Source organism: Pristiophorus japonicus, chromosome 14 (assembly GCF_044704955.1).
Source record: "Pristiophorus japonicus isolate sPriJap1 chromosome 14, sPriJap1.hap1, whole genome shotgun sequence".
NCBI lineage: Eukaryota > Metazoa > Chordata > Chondrichthyes > Pristiophoridae > Pristiophorus > Pristiophorus japonicus.
The window spans coordinates 91,782,234-91,807,680 of NC_091990.1; the positions used below are offsets into that span (position 1 = coordinate 91,782,234).

The 25,447-nt window shown below is 46.4% G+C and overlaps 1 protein-coding gene and 1 pseudogene across 2 annotated transcripts in view; one reads left to right on the plus strand and one right to left on the minus strand.

Moving 5' to 3' along the window:
- The window catches only part of LOC139279980 (diacylglycerol kinase zeta-like), a 521,188-nt gene that overhangs the window by 96,348 nt on the left and 399,393 nt on the right, over window positions 1–25,447 (plus strand). The gene's annotated exons all lie outside the window — the stretch shown is intronic.
- On the minus strand, window positions 5,944–6,062 carry LOC139280456 (5S ribosomal RNA; annotated as a pseudogene).

Here is a 25,447-nt window from a genome sequence, read left to right on the forward strand (position 1 = left end):
CCTTTCTGTCATTGTTCATAGGTTTATGTGTAATCTTCAGGGCTGCTGACCAAGGGCCATGCAGCTCTTTGTCGGCCAGCATGGACACGATGGGCCGAAATGGTCTCATTCTGCGCTGTAAATTTCTATGTTTCTAAAGCTGGGATTGTTCTCAGAGCAGAGAAGGTTAAGAGGAGACCTAATAGAGATATTCAAAATCATTCCAAAGCAGACATCTCAAAGCGCTGGAGAAGTACCACCAGCTCTGCCTCCGCAAGATTCTGCAAATCCACTGGGAGGATAGACGCACCAGCATCAGTGATCTCGCTCAGGCCAACATCCCCAGCATCGAAGCACTGACCACACTCGACCAGCTCCATTGGGTGGGCCACATTGTCCGCATGCCCGACACGAGACTCCCAAACCAAGTGCTCTACTCAGAACTCCTACACGGCAAGCGAGCCCCAGGTGGGCAGAAGACACCCTCAAAGCTCCTTGATAAAGTGTATCATCTCCACCAGCGCCTGGGAATCCCTGGCCCAAGACCGCCCAAAGTGGAGGAAGAGCATCCGGGAGGGCGCTGAGCACCTTGAGTCTTGTCGAACCCAAGCGCAGACAGTGGAAGGAGCATGCGGCAAACCAGGCTCCCCACCCACCCTTTCCTTCAACCACTGTCTCCCCACCTGTCACAGAGACTGTAATTCCCATATTGGACTGTACAGCCACCTGAGAACTCACTTTTAGAGTGGAAGCAAGTGTTCGATTTCAAGGGACTGCCTATGATGATGATTTTCAAAATCATGAAGGATTTTGATAGAACAGGAGGGGAGAAATTGTTTCCTCTGGCAAGTCAGTGGATAACCAGAGGCCATTGAGTTAAAATAAGTAGCAAAAGAACTAGAGGGAAATGAGTAATTTTTTTGCACACGGAGGGTTGTTAAGATCTGGAACGCACTACCTGAAAAGATGGTGGAATCAGATTCTGTGGGAACTTTCAAAAGGCAATTGCATATGTACTTGAAGAGGACTAATTTTCAGGATTATGGGGAGAAAGCTGAGATGTGGGACTAAATTGGACAGCTCTTTCTAAGAGCCGGCACAGGCATGGCGGGCTAACTGGCCTCCTTCTGTGCTGTAAGATTCTATGATTATATCTACATGTGTCTCTCTCTCACTGAGGGGATATGGGAGAGAAACTAGAGAAAGACACGGGTCCTTGGCCCTCTCCTATTTCTCACCACGTGCTGTCGTTTGGTGAAGCATTTCAAAGACATCAGGTCATTTCCACATCTAAGCTGATGACGCCCAGCTTTACCTCACCAACACACCTCTCGACCCCTTCACCTTATCAGACTGCTTCTCCAATATCAAGTCTTAGATGAAATACTTTTCTCTCCAATTAAATATTGAAAGACCAAAGCCATTGTCTTTGGTCCCCGCTACCAACTCCGTTCCATGACCACTGACTCCATCCCCCTTTCTGCTGCTGTCCGAGGTTGACCCCGACTGTTCCTAACCTCGGTGTCCTACTTCACCCTGAGCTGAGCTTCTGACCCCACATCCTCCATCACAAAGACCTCCAACTTTCATCTTTGTAACATTCTCTGTCTATATCCGCTGCTAAAACCTTCATCCATACCTTTGTTGCCTCTAGACTTGACTATTTCAATGCCGTCCACCCATCTTCCTCTCCATAAACTTGAACTCGTCTAAAACTCTGCTGCTCATGTCCGAACTCGCATCAAGTCCCGTTCACCCATTACCCCTGTGCTTGCTGACCTACATTGGTCCACCAATGGCTCGATTTCAAAATTATCTCCCTTGTTTTCAAATCCTTCTGCTCCCTATCTCTGTAATCTCCTCCAGCCCCACAACCCTCCAAGATTTCTGTGTTGCCCCAATCCTGGCCTCTTGCGCATCCTCAATTTTATTTTTCCCTCCACCATTGGCGGCCGTGCCTTCAGCAGCCTGGAGACACACAGCTCTGGAATTCCCTCCCCAAACCTCTCGGCCTCTCTCTCCTCCTTTTAAGATGCTGTTTAAAACCTACCTGTTTGACCAAGTATTTAGGCACCTGTCAAATATCATCTCCTTTGGCTCGGCGTGAACTTTTGTCTGATTTACGCTCCTGTGAAATGCCTGGGGGTGTTTTCCTACATTTGAAGAAAATGTAAGTTATTGTTGCTCAGGGTTAGGGTGGGGGGGGGGGGAGAATGTAGAAGCGGTCGCTGAATGGATGGAAGGGATGAGGTTCAAAGTGTTGCCACCTAATGTTGCACGAGTTGAGATAAGAGGTTGAGATTTTAGTTGCCAAACTCGAAAGTAACAACAACCGACCCAACCAACCACCATTCACCACCGATCCACCCGATGGCAATTCATCAGTGACACACCCACCCACCCGCGATTCACCATCTGACTCGCCCTACCACGAGCCCATGGCAGCAGTCTCGCTCTGAGCTAGAAGGTTGTGAGTTGAAGCTCCGTTTCAGGTGCTGAGCATGTAACCTAGACTAACACTACAGTACAGTAGCGAGGTACCAGGGAACTGCTGTCTATCAGGTGAGATACTAATTGGGCTCCCTGTAATCTGGTTCAGGTGGATGTAAAGTTCCCATGGATGGCATTACTTGAAGAAGAGCAGTGCGTTCTTCCAGTGTGTTGGCTGACATTCCTCCTCCCAAATACCTCCAAAAACCGATGAACTGGTTGTGCAGCTCGGTTGCTGGGCACAAATTGCCACATAACTAACAGTGACTGTATACGAGAAGAAATCCTTCGGCTGTGAATCACTTTGGGGTGGACTCAGAAGATCTTTTATTAAAGAAATGACAGTGGAAATGTCTGCTGCCGATGTTTTCACACAAGTGCTTGATATTCTCAAATCATGTTCTTTTTCCCACTGTTTAAAATTGCAACCTATTTTAACGTTTGGTAATCCTGTCCAAATCTGCTGCACTGGCAGTCGCAGTTTCTTGCCTGTGGGGAGAAGTGTGTAGAAAAACACACATCAGGGGGTGGTGTATTGGCAGTGGGAGGAAGAGTGTCGGATGATGTTTTGCTGATGGCTCATCGGTGAAGGGTGAGCTGAGTGGAATTACCTCGTCCTGGGTTTTAAATGGTTTGAGAATGCGTGGGACTGTTTGTGAGTCTGCCTCTGGTTACAGGCCCATGAGCTTCCTATTAGCAGATTAGTCTGCGCTTCTCTGAGACCGTCCCTTAACTTCCTCGTGACCTTTTCAGCATTTTCCCCTCGTTATCTAAAAAATTATTAGTTTTTAAAAAATAGGGATGAGGTCCTACGAGATGAATTTAAGGAGCTAGGAGCTAAATTAAAACGTAGGACCTCAAAGGTAGTAATCTCGGGATTGCTACCAGTGCCACGTGCTAATCAGAGTAGGAATCGCAGGATAGCTCAGATGAATACGTGGCGTGAGCAGTGGTGCAGCAGGGAGGGATTCAAATTCCTGGGGCATTGGAACCGGTTCTGGGGGAGGTGGGACCAGTACAAACCGGACGGTCTGCACCTAGGCAGGACCGGAACCAATGTCCTAGGGGGAGTGTTTGCTAGTGCTGTTGGCGAGGAGTTAAACTAATATGGCAGGGGGATGGGAACCAATGCAGGGAGACAGAGGGAAACAAAAAGGAGACAAAAGCAAAAGACAGAAAGGAGATGAGTAAAAGTGGAGGGCAGAGAAACCCAAGGCAAAAAACAAAAAGGGCCACTGAATGTAAAGGGGCTGCAGGAGGGGTCAAAACTAAAAATCATGGATTAAAAACGGATTAAAACACTCTACCTAAACGCACGCAGCATTCAAAATAAAGTAAATGAGTTGACGGCACAAATCATTACAAATGGGTATGATTTGGTGGCCATTACAGAAACATGGTTGCAGGGTCGCCAAGACTGGGAATTAAACATACAGGGGTATCTGACGATTCGGAAAGATAGACAAGAAGGGAAAGGAGGTGGGGTAGATCTGTTAATAAAGGATGATATCAGGGCAGTTGTGAGAGACGATATTGGCTCTAATGAACAAAATGTTGAATCATTGTGAGTGGAGATTAGAGATAGTAAGAGGAAAAAGTCATTGGTGGGTGTAGTTTATAGGCCCCCAAATAATAACTTCACGGTGGGGCGGGCAATAATCAAGGCAATAATGGAGGCATGTGAAAAAGGAACGGCAATAATAATGGGGGATTTTAACCTACATATCGATTGGTCAAATCAAATCGCACGGGTTAGTCTGGAGGAGGAATTCATAGACTGCATACGGGATTGTTTCTTGGAACAGTATGTTACAGAACCTACAAGGGAGCAAGCTATCTTAGATCTGGTCCTCTGTAATGAGGTAGGAATAATAAACGATGATCTAGTAAAAGATCCTCTTGGAATGAGTGATCACAGTATGGTTGAATTTGTAATTCAGATTGAGGGTGAGGAAGTAGTGTCTCAAACGAGCGTACTATGCTTAAACAAAGGGGACTACAGTGGGATGAGGGCAGAGTTGGCTAAAGTAGACTGGAAACACAGACTAAACGGTGGCACAATTGAGGAACAGTGAAGGACTTTTAAGGAGCTCTTTCATAGTGCTCAACAAAAATATATTCCAATGAAAAAGAAGGGCGTAAGAGAAGGGATAACCAGGGAAATTAAGGAGAGTATCAAATAAAAAACCAATGCGTATAAGGTGGCCAAGGTTAGTGGGAAAATAGAAGATTGGGAAAATTTTAAACGACAGCAACGAATGACTAAGAAAGCAATAAAGAAAGGAAAGATAGATTACGAAGGTAAACTTGCGCAAAACATAAAAACGGATAGTAAAAGCTTTTACAGATATATAAAATGGAAAAGAGTAACTAAAGTAAATGTTGGTCCCTTAGAAGATGAGAAGGGGGATTTAATAATGGGAAATGTGGAAATGGCTGAGACCTTAAACAATTATTTTGCTTCGGTCTTCACAGTGGACGACACAGAAACCATGCCAGAAATTGCTGGTCATGGGAATGTGGGAAGGGAGAATCTTGAGACAATCACTATCACTAGGGGGGTAGTGCTGGACAGGATAATTGGACTCAAGGTAGACAAGTCCCCTGGTCCTGATGAAATGCATCCCAGGGTATTAAAAGAGATGGCGGAAGTTATAGCAGATGTATTCGTTATAATCTACCAAATTTCTCTGGACTCTGGGGAGGTACCAGCGGATTGGAAAGCAGCTAATGTAACGCCTCTGTTTAAAAAAGGGGGCAGACAAAAGGCAGGTAACTATAGGCCGGTTAGTTTAACATCTGTAGTGGGGAAAATGCTTGAAACTATCATTAAGGAAGAAATAGTGGGACATCTAGATAGGAATAGTGCAATCAAGCAGATGCAGCATGGATTCATGAAGGGAAAATCATGTTTAACTAATTTACTGGAATCCTTTGAGGATATAACGAGCATGGTGGATAGAGGTGTACCGATGGACGTGGTGTATTTAGATTTTCAAAAGGCATTCGATAAGGTGCCACACAAAAGGTTACTGCAGAAGATAAAGGTACGCGGGGTCAGTGGAAATTATTAACATGGATAGAGAATTGGCTGGCTAACAAAGCAGAGAGTCGGGATAAATGGGTTCTTTTCGGGTTGGGGATCGGTGCTGGGACCACAACTGTTTACAATATACATAGATGACCTGGAAGAGGGAACAGAGTGTAGTGTAACAAAACTTGCAGATGACACAAAGATTAGTGGGAAAGCGGGTTGCGTAGAGGACACAGAGAGGCTGCAAAGAGATTTAGATAGGTTAAGCGAATGGGCTAAGGTTTGGCAGATGGAATACAATGTTGGAAAGAGTGGGTTCATCCATCTTGGAGAAAAAAAAACAAAAAAAGGGAATACTATTTGAATGGGGAGAAATTACAACATGCTGCGGTGCAGAGGGACCTGGGGGTCCTTGTGCATGAAAAAAAAAACTCTTTTGAGTACTACTGCACCTGGTATTCCCAGGCAGTCTCCCATCCAAGTACTAACCAGGCCTGACTCTGCTTAGCTTCTGAGATCAGACGAGATCGGGCGTTTTCAGACTAGTGTGGCCGTAGGCAATCCTTGTGCATGAATCCCAAAAAGTTAGTTTGCAGGTGCAGCAGGTAATCAGGAAGGCGAATGGAATGTTGGCCTTCATTGCGAGAGGGATGGAGTACAAAAGCAGGGAGGTCCTGCTGCAACTGTATTCGGGTATTGGTGAGGCCGCACCTGGAGTATTGCGTGCAGTTTTGGTCGCCTTACTTAAGGAAGGATATACTGGCTTTGGAGGGGGTACAGAGACGATTCACTAGGCTGATTCCGGAGATGAGGGGGTTACCTTATGATGATAGATTGAGTAGACTGGGTCTTTACTCGTTGGAGTTCAGAAGGATGAGGGGTGATCTTATAGAAACATTTAAAATAATGAATGGGATAGACAAGATGGAGGCAGAGAGGTTCTTTCCACTGGTCGGGGAGACTAGAACTAGGGGGCACAGCCTCAAAATACAGGGGAGCCAATTTAAAATCGAGTTGAGAAGGAATTTCTTCTCCCAGAGGGTTGTGAATCTGTGGAATTCTCTGTCCAAGGAAGCAGTTGAGGCTAGCTCATTGAATGTATTCAAGTCACAGATAGATAGATTTTTAACTAATAAGGGAATTGAGGGTTATGGGGAGCGGGCGGGTAAGTGGAGCTGAGTCCATGGCCAGATCAGCCATGATCTTGTTGAATGGTGGAGCAGGCTCGAGGGGCTAGATGGCCTACTCCTGTTCCTAATTCTTATGATCTTATTATGTTTCTGTGTACTCAGATCTGTATACTGGAGCAGGTAGAGTGTGTTATGTGTACCGTTGCAGTACTGTATTAATGTACAGTAAAGCACATTGTTTAGTGCGCAGTTTACTGCTGTGTTATCACACAATCTGTATTTAGACATAATGTTTGAAAATTTAGTTCTTTGACTACTCTCAAGTAGCTATTACCATGTGCAATTGTCCAATCAGAATGTGTGCGAATATTTATACAAAAATTCAAGCCCTCAAGCACAGGAAATCCAAATATCCTTACACACAAAATAGGCAAGAACTCATGCATTTAAAATTAGATCCTTATGCGCAAACACAAATCTGAGCCCTATGCACATAAAATGCAAGAATACTAATACATAAGAATGGATTACAGGCTGGAATCTAATCCAGGGATTCAGAGGGTTTATATATAGAATAATGGATCCTCGGCGTCTGTTACAGCCTGGAATCTAATCCAGGGATTCAGAGGGTTTATATATAGAATAATGGATAGCGGGAGTGAGTTACAGACTGGAATCTAATCCAGGGGTTCAGAGGGTTTATATCTAATGAATTAAAAAAGAAACTGCCCCCAGAATCAGGTCAGGAGGGGTTAATGGTTGCTGTGAAACAGACAAGCAATCCTCATCCACCTCGAGCCCTGTAACTGAACCAGTGCACGGCACACTGTATCTCACATGTGTCACCCAAACCAACTCCAAATTGCTGCTTTACTCCTGGGAGCTTTGCTGGTTGAGCATCTTCTGCTCACATGGAACAGAAGGGGTGGGTGAAATCTTCAGCACCTCCAGGAATTTCTCAGCGAGCAACCAAAATGGCGAGCCAATGTTCCATAGTGCTGCTGGGGGCGTGTGGATTTTCCCTTTCTCTCTCCAAAATTGAACAATGACAACATGTGTGAAAATGAATTTATTTTTACCCATGCCCGGCATTCTGTTGCCATGGCATTGAGAAAAGTACGCTGTCGGTAATTGCAACATCGTCACGTGGTATAGACGCTGAGTAATGGGAGTCTCGATGGGTTGACGTGAAAGGTTGATGTGTGGCATGAGCTTGTTTGATGAGCTCGGGGAGAATCGGTATATTGTGGGAACAACCGACAGCTGCACTTCCTCAGGAACTGCACTTCCATCGGGCCAGAGTAAGACAGCACTGCAGGGGCGCTGGCTAAACACACCTCAGTCGCATTAGGGCAGAAATAAACCAATCTAAATGAAGGTTTCAAACTTAGTGCCACCCACCTTCCCCAACAGCCGGGATGGAGACCTGCTCCTCAGCCATTGGCTGTGTGTTAGCATCAAGTGGTCGAGGTGAGGTACAGCATGGTGTTAGATGCAGAAATATGTTCCATTGCAACAGTGTGTCCTCACCACAATCCAAGAGTGCCTCTTCCTGCACCAATGTGCGTTTTTCCACTTTCTACAGCAGCCATTCTTATAACCTGGATTTACCATTCCCAACCAAAGACAACTGTGTGTATGCTGCAACTCTGCACAGCAGTTATTAAGCTATAATTACCAGAAACTAGTTTCACATAACACCTTAACTGGATTTGAATCTATTCCAGACTTATGCAATGATACAACACTTTGTATCATTGCATCAGTGTGGAATAGATTCAAATCCAGGTCTAGACTTTCGGCATATATCCACCCATTTACCGCCCATATAACCACCAAGATTCAGTTTACCGCCCATACTTGATTATAAATGGAAACTGACACCCGATTATCGCTCATTTGTCGCCGGCAGAACTTTCGGCATACAATTACCGCCAGGAATGAGCTGAACCACCCGACCATATTTTTTAATAAAAGCTGCCGTCATCAGTCGTGTACCGCCCAGAAGACTGTTTGTAATGGAAACTAACGCCCAAATACTACCAAGATTATCGCTGAGCGCTTCTTTCAGCATTTCGCCCCCATACTGCCCAAATGATAGCTCGCCCAAAAAGCCGCTCAAGAAAAGCTGCAATCACCTGACCATAACCCAGCGGTATGGACCCCATTTTGTAAATCTGAGGACTTTTAATAAAAGGCTGCTTCAAGCTGATGGTAGCAGTGAAGTAATTCGTGAGTGATTTTAAGGGCGTTTTTAAAATCTTGACAATCATCTAATCACATTATGGTGAATTTTGAGTTTATATTGCATTTGTAGAGGACAGTTTAATAATGTTGAAGATATATTAGGGCATTTATAGTAATGGGGCCTGTAATTTCTCAGCCAGTATTGATGACCTCTCACATGCTGCAGAATAGGAGAGATGGGAGAAGGTCCATTGACGAGCATTATGTGCCCAATCAAAGAGGTGGCAGATTGCTGAGGAGGAGGAGACCTTACACCTAACGCATAACGGGATAAGCAATCATCTGGACTTGTCCGATAACACGTGCGTTCGGAGGCTGCGCTTCCGAAAGGAGGTCATCAGTGAGATATGCCAGCTAATTAAGGGAGATCTGCAGCCTACCGGTACCATCAGGACTGCACTGCCCGTTGAGGTTAAGGTTACTGCAGCACTTTCCTTCTACGCGTCGGGCTCCTTTCAGGCCTCAGCTGGAGACATTTGTAGCTTCTCTCAGCACGGCACACATTGCTGCATTCGACAGGTGACTGAAGCCCTTTACGCTTGCAGGATGGACCTTATAAACTTCCCTATGATCAGGGAGGCCCAGAGTGAGAGGGCTTTGGGGTTCTCGAGAATAGCAAACTTCCACAAGGTGCAGGAAGCAATAGATTGTATGCCCATCATCCTGCGAGTACCTTTACAGGATGCAGAGGTGTTTCGGAACCGAAATGCACCGCTCGTTGTCGACCACCAGCAAATAATCATGGCAGTAAATGCAAATTTTCTAGGGAGCATCCATGATGCGCACATCTTGCATGAGAGCTCTGTCTCTGACCTGTTTAAGAGTCGGCCACAAGGTCATGGCTGGATGCTGGGGGATAAAGGATATGGCCTTGCCAGCTGGCTTATGATAGTTATGCAGCTGCAAGACTTGCGTCAGCAGCTCATAAATGACCACTTTGCGTGAAGTTACGTTGGTGACAGTTATAGTTGCGTTACGTTACACTTCATCCTTGCCTGGCCTGGCCATTGTTTGCAACCCTTGTATTGATGTTTAACCTTTCTGTTATTAGAAGACACTGCACAACAATATTAAGTTAAATAAAAATATTTAATAATTATCTTTTTTTGTAATTTTTTTTAAACAAACTAAAGTGAAAAAACAAACATATGCATTAAATAAATAATTGAATATAAACACCCATCTCTCTTCCCGCCCATCCCAACAGTCAATACGTTTTTAATAATTTTTCAATAACAATTAAAACATAACAGGACACAAATGCCCACCCACTCAACAGTAAAAATAAAAAAGGGAAGGTGGCTCAACCGTGGCTATCAAGGGAAATCAGGGATAGCATTAAAGCCAAGGAAATGGCATACAAATTGGCCAGAAATAGCAGAGAACCCGGGGACTGGGAGAAATTTAGAACTCAGCAGAGGAGGACAAAGGGTTTGATTAGGGCAGGGAAAATGGAGTACGAGAAGAAGCTTGCAGGGAACATTAAGACAGATTGCAAAAGTTTCTATAGATATGTAAAGAGAAAAAGGTTAGTAAAGACAAACTTAGGTCCCCTGCAGTCAGAATCAGGGGAAGTCATAACGGGGAACAAAGAAATGGCGGACCAATTGAACAAGTAATTTGGTTCGGTATTCACTGAGGAGGACACAAACAACCTTCCGGATATAAAAGGGGTCGGAGGGTCTAGTAAGGAGGAGGAACTGAGGGAAATCCTTATTAGTCGGGAAATTGTGTTGGGGAAATTGATGGGATGAAGGCCGATAAATCCCCAGGGCCTGATGGATTGCATCCCAGAGTACTTAAGGAGGTGGCCTTGGAAATAGTGGATGCATTGACAGTCATTTTCCAACATTCCATTGACTCTGGATCAGTTCCTATGGAGTGGAGGGTAGCCAATGTAACCCCACTTTTTAAAAAAGGAGGGAGAGAGAAAACAGGGAATTACAGACCGGTCAGCCTGACATCGGTAGTGGGTAAAATGATGGAATCAATTATTAAGGATGTCATCGCAGTGCATTTGGAAAGAGGTAATATGATAGGTCCAAGTCAGCATGGATTTGTGAAAGGGAAATCATGCTTGACAAATCTTCTGGAATTTTTTGAGGATGTTTCCAGTAGAATGGACAAGGGAGAACCAGTCGATGTGGTATATTTGGACTTTCAGAAGGCTTTCGACAAGGTCCCACACAAGAGATTAATGTGCAAAGTTAAAGCACATGGGATTGGGGGTAGTGTGCTGACATGGATTGAGAACTGGTTGTCAGACAGGAAGCAAAGAGTAGGAGTAAATGGGGACTTTTCAGAATGGCAGGCAGTGACTAGTGGGGTACCGCAAGGTTCTGTGCTGGGGCCCCAGCTGTTTACACTGTACATTAATGATTTAGACGAGGGGATTAAATGTAGTATCTCCAAATTTGCGGATGACACTAAGTTGGGTGGCAGTGTGAGCTGCAAGGAGGATTCTATGAGGCTGCAGAGCGACTTGGATAGGTTAGGTGAGTGGGCAAATGCATGGCAGATGAAGTATAATGTGGATAAATGTGAGGTTATCCACTTTGGTGGTAAAAACAGAGAGACAGACTATTATCTGAATGGTGACAGATTAGGAAAAGGAGAGGTGCAACGAGACCTGGGTGTCATGGTACATCAGTCATTGAAGGTTGGCATGCAGGTACAGCAGGCGGTTAAGAAAGCAAATGGCATGTTGGCCTTCATAGCGAGGGGATTTGAGTACAAGGGCAGGGAGGTGTTGCTACAATTGTACAGGGCCTTGGTGAGGCCACACCTGGAGTATTGTGCACAGTTTTGGTCTCCTAACCTGAGGAAGTACATTCTTGCTATTGAGGGAGTGCAGCGAAGGTTCACCAGACTGATTCCCGGGATGGCGGGACTGACCTATCAAGAAAGACTGGATCAACTGGGCTTGTATTCACTGGAGTTCAGAAGAATGAGAGGGGACCTCATAGAAACGTTTAAAATTCTGACGGGGTTAGACAGGTTAGATGCAGGAAGAATGTTCCCAATGTTGGGGAAGTCCAGAACCAGGGGACACAGTCTAAGGATAAGGGGGAAGCCATTTAGGACTGAGATGAGGAGGAATTTCTTCACCCAGAGAGTGGTGAACCTGTGGAATTCTCTACCACAGAAAGTTGTTGAGGCCAATTCACTAAATATATTCAAAAAGGAGTTAGATGAAGTCCTTACTACTAGGGGAATCAAGGGGTATGGTGAGAAAGCAGGAATGGGGTACTGAAGTTGCATGTTCAGCCATGAACTCATTGAATGGCGGTGCAGGCTAGAAGGGCCGAATGGCCTACTCCTGCACCTATTTTCTATGTTTCTAACACATTTTTAATAACAATAACAACAACAACCCCGTCAACAATACAAAAACAAGAATAATGCACCCCCCTTACCTGCAGCCCCGGCTGCCTTCTGCCTCTTACCCCCCTGGGGAAGAGTGTGACGGTGGCAGAGTTACATTTTCTGGTGAAGCTGGAGAAGACGTTTCCAAAGAAACATCTTGCGAGCCTGAAGCATCTGCTTCTCTCCTGACTCGCATCTGTCGGCATAGGTGGTACGGCACCCTGGGGTGCAGTGCCGTATCCCGGGACCACCAGCGATTGAATTGGCCATTCTTCACATTGTCGCAACCATCTGCGCCATGTTCTCCGAAATACACGCAGTTAGTGCGGCAATGTTACCAACCAATCCACCCGTTGCCTGGAGGAGATCGTGACCAATGTCGATGCACATCCTCAACGGTGAAACCATGTCCAGGTTGACAGCCGCCTGTCATTGCGCAATCCTACCTCGCCGACCCAACCTCCGCAAGGGGTGCCCTGCTGCAAGAAGCTTGGCCCCGCTACTTCCTCAGTTGATGAGGACGTGGCCGCAGGAATATTAGAGCAGCACGCTTGAGGCTCATCATCCTCCTCATTAGTCTCCTCCATAGTCAGCATTACCTGCACCAGAAGAGATGACGCTCCAGGGACCTCCACGTTCCTGCCTTGCTCCTGGGGAGCTAGAAAACATAACTGAGGTTAGTAGAAGAGAAGGGGAGGCCAGGGTGTACGAGGAGCAACACTACTGCAATAAATATCACCAACAGACATAACACATAATTAACATGAGGGTACAGAAGCTACATGGCATTACAATGAGATTTCACGATCCCAGCATTAATTACATAACATTACATCATTCATATATTATACTCAAATGGCAATAAATTACTTTAAATCACCAATGGTTTATACATTACTCATGTGGCGCAACAACGAGAAAAGCACCACCACAGGTGGCCCAACAATTATGCACACCAGCAAGTGCTGAGGCCCACTCCTTCAAGTCTGGGTCTGTTAATTGGCAAAGTTCAGTAGGCCCTCCCCCTGTGCGCCTGTGCTGGGTGCTATTCTTAGATACTATTACAGAACACACAGATATTATAATCCACAATTAGTCATTGCCCATGCTATTCATCGTTAACGTTATATGCTAATATGCTTTGTATGTAATTGATGCATGGTTATATCTATGGTCGGAGAATAAATTTAATAAGATCATGGTTAGGAGCTAATGCATGACACCAAGATTGCCCAGCTTAGTTACAATCCAGCAGATTTACATTTTAATTAATGAGTCATTTAATCATTACAATTATAAATTTAATACTTAGTCTTCCAGACCCAACCAGGTCGTTCCAGCACTTGCGGCACTGGTTTGGCTCTCGGACATCGTGGGCCCGCTGATGATATAACTTTGGCGATCTTCGCCCAGATTCTTTGGTGGGGGGTGGGAGGAGAGAGAGATGTTTGTCACAACCACTCCAGGTTAATTGACCCCACCGAATTTCCACCTCATGGATGAAGGCAGCATTTGCTTCGTCAGAAAATCTTTTTGCTCTCCTCCTCCCTTCAACCTCCGCCAAATCACTCCCCCCACCCACCTCACCAACATCACTCACTCCCGATGACTCATAATCCATCTCTATTCTAGTATCAGGTTTTTATCTTTTCTCTCTGCTAGCCTCGACTATGTGATCTCTCTCTCTCCCTCTCTCTCAGTCTTCTGAGCATGCGCAGATGACCCCTGACCTCCTGAATCGCGGGAAAAATTAATTATCTAAAAAAAAAACGCATGCACAGAACGGCCATTGCTATGGACGCCGGCCTTGCACAATGGAATACATCGCTATCGCCCATTTCACATCGCTACAGTTATCGCCCAAATTAAAAAGGCAAAACTAGCATTTTGTAAAATGGCCGCTATTCCGGCGATCCCAAAAAATTATACAGCCACTAACGCCGGAAATATCACCCATTTTTGGGCGATAGCGATGGTAATGGAAAGTCTAGCCCTCAGCTATAAAAGAACAGTGTATTATCACATTACATTACTCAGTCCCATATGTCAAAAGACAGTATTTTAGCTCACTCCATAACTGTCCCGGATGTGTTTTCAACCAATAGTTAATATATAGAATAATGGATACTTGGGAGTGAGGTACAAGCGAGAAGTGAATTGAGAGGGTCAGATGGTTTTGACTGAAGGGTTAAATGTGATGTAAATGCAGGGATTCGTTTGATGAAATCAGCGGTGGTGTTTCTCTTTGTTAGGATCTGCGTTGTTCAATTGATGTGGCAGTTTTATTCTATATTGTAGCAGCAGTGGCCATCACTGCGAGGACTGACTGCTGTTGCACGCCTTGGCGGTGATGTTTTTTATTCGTTCATAGGATGTGAGCGTCGCCAGCAAGGCCGGCATTTATTGCCCATCCCAAATTGCCCTTGAGAAGGTGGTGGTGGTGTGTCGCCTTCTTGAAGCGCTGTTCTTTGTAGCGGTTTGGTACAACTGAGTGTCTCACTGGGCCATTACAGAGGGCAGATAAGAATCAACCACATTGCTGTGGGTCTGGTGTCACACATAGGCCAGACCAGGTAAGGGCGGCAGATTTCCTTCCCTACAGGACATTAGTGAACCAGGTGGGTCTTTATGACAATCTGGTAGTTTCATGATTACCAATATTGATGGTAGCTTTTTAATTCCAGATTAATTTAATTAACTGTAAATTCCCCAGCTGCCACGGGTGGGATTTGAACTCGCGTCTCTGGATTATTAATCCAGGCCTCTGGATTACTGGTCCAATAACATAACCACTATGCTACCGTTCCCGTTCTTGTGTGGTGACGTCACATGGTAGAATGAATGATCTTTGCTTCAGACTTATTGAGAAGTAATTCTGCTGCAAATTCCATCCAATTCTGCGAGCACAACATATACTAAACTATCTACGACAGAAACTCTTCATAAACACGCTGAACTGCTGTGATGAATGTCTTCAGGTTGTTGCTCAGAAGTACAGATCTGGAAGGTCCCAGGTTCGATCTCGGGTCTGTGCTGAGGTAGGTGATCTCAGCTAGGGAGGTAGTTGGGATGCTGCCATTGGTTTTGATGCTGCTGGATAAGCTGTGTAAAATCATCTGGAACACACTATCCAAATTGCCATCCAGCCCTGCTGGGTACTGTGCTGCTTGTGACATGTTGAGTGGTCTTGGGTTTGAGCTGGGATGTGATTTCACCCCCCCACCCCCGTGGTAGAGTGGTGTATTAAGACTGACCATCGAGACACACTTCAGTAATGGCCGAGGAACAGAGGGTGACTGACCTGTGGAACTGTGTCTCAGTTAATGCCTCCGATGGAAGAGAAACGAGAGGAGTAGTAAAAGAAGGGGAAACAATGCACACTGCCTTTTTGTTTAAATTCCCATCTTTCGCAGACCTTGCTGATATATATCTGTAAGTGTTTGTGTGTTTTTAAACCAGAAACTATTGAGGGAGACCCCACGAGTTGACTCATGTCGGACAATGGATGGCAGGTGGATGGCGTGTGCTGTTTTCGATGTGTGGGTTGGTGAGCCACACGTGTTGTTCACTGAGTCACCAGATCCCTCGCCCCCCCCCCCGCCCCCAGCATGGTAACATGGAAAGGTCGTGGTCATATTTGGGGACTCCCTGCAGTAGAAGAAAACCTAATATAACATAATTCAGTGTAATGAGAAGCACTGAGCCTTCTCATTCAGTGAAAGAGCTTCTGTCAGGGAAGTGTGAAGTTTAGTGGATAAGGGGCTGAGCCATGCTGCACCTGTGCCTTGCTGTATGACTGACTGTAGATCTGTGGAGCTGCATGGTCAGAGAGTGATGCAGGGCTCACAAAACTCCCACTGTATGCGACAGCATGTGCACTGATTATAAAACTTGTAATATTTGTGTATGTGTGTTTATATAAGACTTGCATTTATATAACGCCTTTCGTGACCTCCCAAAGTGCTTTACAGCCAATTAAATATTTTTGAAGTGTAGTCATTGTTGTAATGTAGGAAACACGGCACTGAATTTGCGCACAGCAAGCTCCCACAAACAGCAATGTGATAATGACCAGAGCATCTGCTTTTAGATGTTGGTTGAGAGATATATATTGGTCAGGACATCAGGCAGAACTCCCCTGCTCTTCTTCGAAATACAGGTGTAGCATCGAAAATCCGGAGTTCCGGAATCCAGACTCCGAACGATCCGAGGCAGAGTCGTCCAGAATCCGCAAAATGTTCCGGAATACGGACACCCTGTCAAACCATTATCGCCGCCAGCCAGGCCCAGGGAAAAGTCAAAAAATGAAATCCAGCTACTGTACAGTGACAAAAATTGCAAGAATAAAAACGTTCCAACTGTTCCAGGCCAGGTCTTCACAGTCACGGCCCCGCTGCTCCTGGTTCCGCACCAACTCTGCACAGCACACAAGTCCCCGGCCAGAACCAACACGGTGAAAATATACTACAGGTACAGGGCATCAGACTACTTTCCAAAACATACAGGTACAAAACAAGGAGAGGGACACTTACGGTGCGTTGGGAAGAAGCGACGATTGTAAAGCCTGTGAAGAGAAGAACTACAAAATGACATTGAAAAACCGGAAATATTGGAACCTGGGTCCAGGCATTTCCAGACGCTTCTGGCGTTCCGAAATCCTGAAATACCCGAACCTAGGCTTGGGAGTTTCCAGACTTCGGGCATCAGAAACACATTCAAACGTCCAGTAAAACACGAAGTCCGGAATGGCCTCGGTCCAAGGGCTCCGGATTTTAGGCGCTGCACCTGTAGTACCATGAGATCTTTTGCGTCCACCTGAGAGGGCAGACAGGGCCTCTGTTTAACATCTCATCCGAAAGATGGCTCCTACGGCAGTGCAGCACTCCCTCAGCCCTGCACTGGAGTGTCAGCCTAGATTTAGGTGCTCAGATACCTGGAGTGGGACTTGAACCCACAGCCTTCTGACCCGGAGGCAAGAGTGCTACCCACTGAGCCACAGCTTGACAGTGTTATAAAGTTGGAGCGTGAGGGCTTTCTTTTGTTAAACGAGACATTTTATAGTATTGAGAGAATTCCCTGACCTTTTTGTTTTTAATACACAGGTAGTTATTAAATGAGTTGAGCTCAGTGTGGTCACACTACAGGCTGCTGTCAGTGCCTGGGCCACTAAACAATGATGTAAGGTGGAAAAGCAGAAGAGGCTATAGGGAGCCGGCCTATGAACTTTCAATATACACAGCTCCTACCCACAGAAGATAAATTAATGTAATTAACGGATGAGAAAGAGAGCCCTGTGTTTCCGTGTGCTAGCTTAGCTTTTGTTTCATAAGGGGCTGCATGGGCTGCCGCTGCCTTGCTGAATAATGAAACAAAGAGGGTTGTCCGGCCTTAAAGAATCCCATAATGAGGGGATCTGGTTTGTCTGCTACCAGTGCTGCAGGCCCTCTCGCTCCTCCACACCTAAACCATGGCAACCAGAGGTAGCTTGCTGAATGAGCTGTTCAGATAACCTGGCTCTCTAATGATGTTCAGCACTTGCATCAGCAGCAGACGGTCATGTTCAAACCATCAGCGCAAAGGGCTATCTCGGGAATTCCATCCCTGTGACCATGGCCTGTGCTTGTGTGTGCGTCCATACTCTCTATTGATCCACCAGCAGACTGACTCACCCTGAACACATCCACTCCCAACACATCCTAATTACAGATTGCAAATAACTCAGCATTCAGAATGCTGGTTCATTTGTAGGAAAAAATTAATTCTCTTATGGTCAGATTGCATGCTACACACTACGGGTTTTGACAAGTCACTATGCTAGGGTTATAAGGGGATGATGCAGGGTTGAGAGGTCATTAGAATTGAGCCTGTCTCAACAAATTCTCTCTTTGATCATTTACTAGGTCATTACTTCTGTTGCTGTAAGCTAATCAAAAATCATTTGCAGCAAATGAGCACATTAGTAAATTAGCCGACACAGGCTCGCCGGGCTGAATGGCCTCCTGTGTTGTAACCATTCTATGATTCAAACATTCCATTATTTTCTTTTGGATGGCTGATGTTGTGTTTTGGAAGTTAGGGCAAGCGTTCTCTGGGAGTGTGGTAGTATTTGAGGGGTCCCTGGGAGTGCCTTAATATTTGAGGGGTCTCTGGGAATGTGGTAGTATTTGAGGGGTCTCTGGGAGAGTATTTGAGGGGTCTCTGGGAGTGTGGTAGTATTTAAGGGGTCCCTAGGAGTATGGTAGTATTTGAGGGGTCCCTGGGAGCGTGGTAGTATTTGAGGGTCTCTGGGAGTGTGGTAGTATTTGAGGGGTCTCTGGGAGTATGGTAGTATTTGAGGGGTCTCTGGGAGTGTGGTAGTATTTGAGGGGTATCTGGGAGTGTGGTAGTATTTGAGGGGTCCCTGGGAGTGTGGTAGTATTTGAGGGGTCCCTGGGTAGTATTTGAGGGGTCTCTGGGGCTTTAATAGTATATTGGGATATTGAGTCCAGTGACAAGAGCAATGATCATCGGACTGCTATGTCCTCGGTGGTGTTGAACTTCAAGTGTTGCAGCTGTGCCCATCCAGGAGTGGTGAGTATTCCATAACACTCCTGATTTGAGCCTTGTAGATGCTGGAGAGGTGTTGTGAGGTCAGGAGGTGAGCCACTCACCACAGAATACTGGATCTCTGGCCAGCTCTTGCAGTCACAGTGCTGCTGTGGCTGGGCCTAATCAGCTTTTTATCAATGGTGACCTCCCACAAAATGTTGATGGCGGGGTCACTACATGATGGAGGTGCTGCTGAAGGTCAGGGAGAGGTAGTTGGGCTTTCTCTTGTTGGAGATTCATTGCCTGGCACACGTGTGACATGAATGTTACTTTATATCTGTTAACCTAAGTCCAGATTCTGCAGTAGGCTGGTATGGGCTGTTCCTATTTCTTATGTTCTTATTAACATAAGAAATAGGAACAGGAGCAGGCCATACGGCCCCTCGAGCCTGCTCCGCCATTCAATAAGATCATGGCTGATCTGATCATGGATTCAGCATCACTTCACTGCCCGCTCCTCATAACCCCTTATCCCCTTATCGTTTAAGAAACTGTTTATTTCTGTTAAATTTATTCAATGTCCCAGCTTCCACAACTCTCTGAGGCAGCGAATTCCACAGATTTACAACCCTCTGAGAGAAGAAATTTCTCCTCATCTCTGTTTTAAATGGGCGGCCCCTTATTCTAAGATCGTGCCCTCTAGTTTTAGTCTCCCCCATCAGTGGAAACATCCTCTCTGCATCCACCTTGTCAAGCCCCCTCATAATCTTATACGTTTCGTTACGATCACCTCTCATTCTTCTGAATTCCAGTGAGTAGAGGCCTAACCTACTCAACCTTTCCTCATAAGTCAACCCCCTCATCTCCGGAATCAACCTAGTGAACCTTCTCTGAACTGCCTCCAAAGCAAGTATATCCTTTTGTAAATATGGAAACCAAAACTGCACGCAGTATTCCAGGTGTGGCCTCACCAATACCCTATATCAACAGATTTCCCTGCTTTTATACTCCATCCCCTTTGCAATAAAGGCCAAGAATCCATTGGCCTTCCTGATCACTTGCTGTACCTGCATACTATCCTTTTGTGTTTCATGCACAAGTACTCCTAGGTCCCGCTGTACTGCGGCACTTTGCAATCTTTCTCCATTTAAATAATAACTTGTTCTTTGATTTTTTTTCCCGCCAAAGTACATGACCTCACACTTTCCAACATTATACTCCATCTGCCAAATTTTTGCCCACTTAGTTTGTCTATGTCCTTTTGCAGATTTTTTGTGTCCTCCTCACACATTGCTTTTCCTCCCATCTTTGTATCGTCAGCAAACTTGGTTATGGTACACTCGGTCCCTTCTTCCAAGTCGTTAATATAGATTGTAAATAGTTGGGGTCCCAGCACTGATCCCTGCGGCACCCCACTAGTTATTGTTTGCCAACCAGAGAATGAACCATTTATCCCAACTCTCTGTTTTCTGTTAGTTAGCCAATCCTCTATCCATGCTAATATATTACCCCCAACCCCATGAACTCTTATCTTGTGCAGTAACCTTGTCAAATGCCTTCTGGAAGTCCAAATACACCACATCCACTGGTTCCCCTTTATCCACCCTGTTCGTTACATCCTCAAAGAGTTCCAGCAAATTTGTCAAACATGACTTCCCCTTCATAAATCCATGCTGAATCTTCCTGACTGAATTTTGCTTTTCCAAATGTCCTGCTACTGCTTCTTTAATAATGGACTCCAACATTTTCCCAATTACAGATGTTAGGCTAACTGGTCTATAGTTTCCTGCTTTTTGTCTGCCTCCTTTTTTAAATAGGGGCATTATACTTGCAGTTTTCCAATCTGATGGGACCTCCCCAGAATCCAGGGAATTTTGGTAAATTACAACCAATGCATCCACAAACCCTGCCGCTACTTCTCTTAAGACCCGAGGATGCAAGCCAGGAGTCCTTCGAGCTCGCGCAGCTCAAGGTGTTGCGCCTTTGTCAAGGGCCCGCCCGCGGCCAAGGTTTTGACGGCGGCGCGGACGGACCCCTTGATCAGCTCTGGCTCGGACCATTTTTCCAGGGCCAGTCGGGCTTGGTTGCAGCGACCCCGGCTCTGGGCCAAAAAGTCCCGGAGTTCCTTTGCAGGAATGAGGATGGCCTCGGCGGCGGCCGCGAGCAGATCCACCGCCTCGCTGGCGGTGGTCTCTAGGTCTTCACCCGCGTCCCCCACCGAGTCCCCGTCCTCCTCCGGGAGGTGGCCGCCAGCAGCCGGCCCATCGACCGCACTAGGTACGGCAAATGAACCGGCCGCTCCAACCGGCCCTGGCTCTGCCCCGATCCCAGGGGATTTATCTGCCTTTAGTCCCATTATCTTACTGAGTACCACCTCCTTAGTGATTGTGTTAAGTTCCTCCCCCCATAGCCCCTTGACTATCCACTGTTGGAATATTGTTAGTGTCCTCTACCATAAAGACTGATACAAAATATTTGTTCAGAGTTTCTGCCATCTCCATGTTCCCCATTACTAATTCTCCGGTCTCGTCCTCTAAAGGACCAACATTTACTTTAGCCACTCTTCCTTTTTATATACGTATAGAAACTCTGCTCTGTTTTTATATGTCGTGCTAGTTTACTTTCATAGTCAATCTTCCCTTTCATACTCATTTTTTAGTCATTTTTTGCTGGCTTTTAAAAGCTTCCCAGTCTTCTGTCCTCCCACTAGTTTGGGCACTTCTATGCCCTTGTTTTTAATTGCATACCGTCCTTTATTTCTTCAGTTAGCCACGGGTGGCTCTCTTTTCTCTTACACCCTTTGCTCCTCACTGGAGAGTTTTTTTCTTGAGAGTTGTGAAATATCTCCTTAAATGTACACCAGTGTTCATCAACCGTCCTACACTTCAATCTATTTTCCCAGTCCACTTTAGCCAACTCGGCCCTCGTACTTCATAGTCTCCTTTATTTAAGCTTAGTATGCTGATTAGAGATCCAACTTTCTACCCTCCATCTGAATTTGAAATTCAGCCATGCTATGATCACTCATTCCGAGGGGTTCCTTCACTAGGAGATTGTTTATTAATCCTCTCTCATTACACGGGACCAGATCTAAGATAGCCTGCCCCCTGGTTGGTTCCATTACATACTGCTCAAGGAACCCGTCCCTTATGCACTCTATGAACTCCTCCTCAAGGCTACCTAGACCAATTTAATTTGTCCATTCAATATGGAGGCTAGAATCACCCATGATTATTGCTGTTCCCTTTTTACAAGCCCCCACTATGTCCTGGTTTATGCTCCGACCAACAGAGTTGCTACTGTTCGGGGGCCGATAGACTATGCCCACCAGTAACTTTTTCCCCTTATTATTCCTTATCTCCACCCAAACTGTTTCATCATCCTGATCATTTGAGCCAATATCGTTTCTCACTATTGCAGTGATTCTATCCTTTATCAATAGAGCTACCCCACCTCCTTTTTCTGTCTGTCTGTCCTTCCGGATTGTCAAATACCCCTGAATATTTAATTCCCAGTCCTGGTCACCTTGCAACCACGTCTCTGTAATGGCTATCAGATCATACCCATTTGTCTCAATTTGTGCCGTCAACTCATCTATTTTGTTACAAATGCTACGTGCAAAGTGCCTTTAAATTTGTTTGTTCACCCGTTTTTCCTGCTTGTTTCCTCTCTCCTTCAAACTCACTTTCTTTATTTTTGCTTTCTAATTCCAGCTTTACTCCCCTCCCTACTGAATCTATTTTGAGGTTCCCGTCCCCCTGCCAAGCTAGTTTAAAGCCTCCCCAACAGCAGTAGCAAACCCCCCCCAACAGCAGTAGCAAACCCCCCCCGCGAGGGTAATGGTCCCGGCTCTGTTGAGGTGCAACCCGTCCGGCTTGTACAGGTCCCACCTCCCCCAAAAGCGGTCCCAATGCCTCAGAAAACTAAAGTCCCCCTGCCTGCACCATTTCTCCAGCCACGTATTTATCTGCTCTATCCTCATATTTCTGTACTCACTAGCTCGTGGCACTGGGAGTAATCTGGAGATTACTACCTTTTGAGGTCCTGCTTTTTAATCTCTCTCCTAGCTCCCTAACCTCTGCCTGCAGGACCTCCTCCCTCTTCCTACCTTTGTCATTTGTACTGATGTGGGCCACGACCTCTGGCTGTTCACCCTCTCCCCCCAGAATGCCTTGCAGCCACTCAGTGACATCCCTGACCCTGGCACCAGGGAGGCAACATACTATCCTGGAGTCACGTTTGCGGCCGCAGAAACGCCTGTCCGCTCCCCTGACTATCGAATCCCCTACCACTATAGCTCTTCCATTCTTCTTCCTCACCTCCCCCCCCCCGGCCCCGCGCAGCTGAGCCACCCGTGATGCCATGAACTTGGATCTGGCTGCACTCGCCGGAGCCACCATCGCCCCCACCGGCATTCAGAACAGAGTACCGGTTGGAGAGCGAGATAGACTCCGAAGACTCCTGTACTACCTGCCTAGTCCTCTTCTGTCTGATGATCACCCACTCCCAATCTGCCTGCACACTCTTAAGCTGTGGGGTGACCACCTCTCGAAACGTGCTATCCAGAAACGTACCGCAGTGACCCCAGCTGCCGCTCAAGCACCAAAACACGGAGCTCAAGTTGGTGCAGCTGGCGACACCTCCTGCACATGTGGTCGTCCAGGCTGCGCAAAGCATCCAGGATTTCCCACATGCCACAGGATGTGCAATCCACAGGACTGAGCTGCCCTGCCATCCCTCTAGTTATACTCACAACTATCGAGTAGAACTAAACTCTCAACCTTAGCACAACACACCCAGCCGCTACTCAGCAAACAGCTGATTTAATTAACTGGTTCTCCTTAGATAATAAAGATCACGTGTTTCATTGTAGTTCCTAATTTACAGCAATGCCCAAGGTTTCTGAAAGAAAAGAAAAATACTCACCAATCCACCAGCCAATCACCTGCTTGGCTGTGACGTCATACTTCGATTTTTGATTTTTTTACTTTTTCTTTTACCCTGCCGCAGCTGGCTGCTCCTTGTAAAGTCCTGTCCCCTCAGTACAGATTCACACGAGGCATGTAGTGAAATCAAGGTCACTCTGGACCTGCACCTTTATTTCACACTTCTGGAATGCTGCACTTGCCTGAGACCTGTCCTTAGATACCTGTCTCTTGCAAGTTTACCCCTGGTGGTAAATGCTTGTGGTTACAGGTCATATCTTATTACAGTCATGTATAGCATGTTAGGATACAGTTGTATATAATAATGTAAGATACATGACATCACCCTCCCCCAAGGTCTTATTGTCTTTATAGGTTCAGTCTCTCAGGTGGTCTACGCTTTCGCGTGGAGCGTCTGAGTTGTGGTTCAGTTGTTTGCCTTGGTGTCTGTTTTTCTTTGAGTGTGGTTGCTGGTATCTCGCCTGGGCTGTCTGTTTCGATTGGTGTGATTGTTGTTGACTCGCCTGGGCTGTCTGTTGGGATTGCCCTTTCCTCAGGTTGTTCCCTCTGTCTGTCCACCAGGTGTGGTGCGAGTTCCACATTGTAGTCTGCCTCTGGTTCCGCAGTGCTGTTGGTAAATCTGCTTTTGACTTGGTCTACATGCCTCCGGCAGGTTTTGCCATTGTCCATTTGTACTACCAGCAGCCTGTTTCCATCCTTGCCCGTTACTGTCCCTGCAAGCCATTTGGGACCCCTGCCATAGTTTGTACAAACACTTTGTCCCCTATCTTATTCCATCTGCCCCTCAAATTTCTGTCATGGTACTCAGTCAGCTTACGGCGCTTTGCCTCAACGATTTCGTGCATGACTGGGAGGATTAATGAGAGCCTTGTTTTTAAAGTCCTTTTCATCAACAGTTGCGCGGGGGGGGATCCCAGTCAGTGAGTGCGGACGAGATCTGTATGCCAGCAGCAGTCATGACAGGCGACCCTGCAGCGTGGGACCTTGGATTTTAAGCATGCCTTGTTTCATGATTTGCACTGCTCTCTCCACCTGGCCATTGGAGGCCGGCTTGAACGGTGCCGTCTTGACGTGATTTATGCCATAGTCAATTATAAAGTCTTGGAATTCTGCGCTGGTGAAGCACGGACCATTGTCACTGACCAATATATCAGGGATTCCGTGCGTTGCAAACATGGTTGTGAGGCTCTCCACAGTGGTGGAGGTTGTGCTCGAGTTTAAAATGGTGCATTCGATCCACTTTGAAAATGCATCTACAACTACGAGGAACATTTTGCCCATGAATGGGCCCGCATAGTCTACGTGCACCCGCGACCACGGTTTGGTAGGCCAGGGCCAGGGGCTCAGTGGAGCCTCCCTGGGGGCATTGCTGAGTTGGGCACAAATGGTGCACCTTCGGACGCAGAGCTCCAAGTCCGCGTCAATACCAGGCCACCAGACGTGGGATCTGGCTATGGCCTTCATGAGAACGATCCCCGGGTGCTCGCGGTGGAGCACCCGGACAAATGCCTCTCTGCCTCGCAAAGGCATGACTACTCGGCTGCCCTACATCAGGCAGTCTGCTTGTAGTGATAGCTCATGCATGCGCCTGTGAAAGGGTTTTAATTCCTCAGGGCAGGCATCGCGAGCCTCTGCCCAGTCACCGGTTAGAACATATCTTTTTACTAAGGATAACGTGGGGTCGCTGGCCGTCCAGGCTCTGATTTGGCGAGCCGTCATGGGCGAAC